Here is a 1330-nt window from a genome sequence, read left to right on the forward strand (position 1 = left end):
AATATTATTATTAAATTGTTATTTAACATAACAAAATATATAGGTATTATTAGTGATAAGAACAAACAATACCACTGGATTTGAATTAGGATAATAAATTATAGTCTGGTTTTAAAATCTGTTTATCTGGTATTGTTTATTACTATATGTTGGGCTTGATATTATAGTAGTACCTCAGGATACGAAATTAATCTGTTCTGAAACTGAGATTGTATCATGAAAATGTCGTAAGGTGAATCATTTTTTTCCCATATGATTACATGTAAAACCAAATAATCCGTTCCAACACGAAAAAACACACTCAAATTAAAGCCAAGTAATACATTGAAAAAACTTTAATAAGGAAAACACTAAAAAATGTATTTTGTAGTTGTAAATGTATAAATAACCATAATAGAATAATAATTGATAAAAAAAGTTTAGTTTTATTTGCACTTTACCTTTGAGGATAGACAATGGTGGAGGTGTAAACTGGTGGCGGAGAAGGGAAATGATACTAAAACTTATGATACTAAACTTAATATATATAACAACACTAATTTTTTTAATCTTTTTTAAGTTATTTTTAAGTTACAGTAATACCTCGACTTACACTACCCCGACTTACGCGACCCAGAGTTATGTGATTTTCAAATCTTGTCGATTTGTCTTTTGTTAGAGCGCCACGCAACTCTTGATTACTCACTTCCCCCACACTCCCCCCTTCAACTTACATGTTTGGACGTATCGCGTGGAATCGACACATAGCTACAATTTATTTTGTGTTATTTATTTCTGTGTTTGTTATATCTACAGAGACTTGAGAGACTCTATGTGGTGATTTCTTGCAACCGTGAACGAATCAAAAGACGAGATAAGATTAACGAGAACATTTATTAGCTTACATACGTCCGACTTGGATTTTACACAAATTGCAAAATTATACCCGAATTTGACTTATGCAGTTATCGCTCAGTCCCACCTATTGCGTAAGTTCAGGGTATTACTGTATTTTTACATTATGTTATGTAAGTTAAGTTTTAGTATCATTTCCGTTCTCCCCTCCTATATAAAAATATATATATATATATATATTTTTTTATTTTTACATTTTTATTCACTTTTTGCTTTCTTTCCTTCACTTCCACCAGCACTTTCGCTGGATAGAGTTTGCTTGGTAAAATATCTATCCAAAGAGGTTTGGCTTTGCCTACTTTTTAAAATGTTTCTAAAATGACTTAGGCAAATGTCATTACTCCGAGCAGCAATACAGCCAGTGTGAACCTTTTTGGGATGTTTCTTTTCAATAAAATCAGTCACTTTCTGATAATACCTCAAGATTTCCTTTATC

The sequence above is a fragment of the Centruroides sculpturatus genome, unplaced genomic scaffold (assembly GCF_000671375.1).
Source record: "Centruroides sculpturatus isolate CEXI.00-Female unplaced genomic scaffold, Cexi_2.0 scaffold133, whole genome shotgun sequence".
NCBI classification, from domain to species: Eukaryota; Metazoa; Arthropoda; class Arachnida; order Scorpiones; family Buthidae; genus Centruroides; species Centruroides sculpturatus.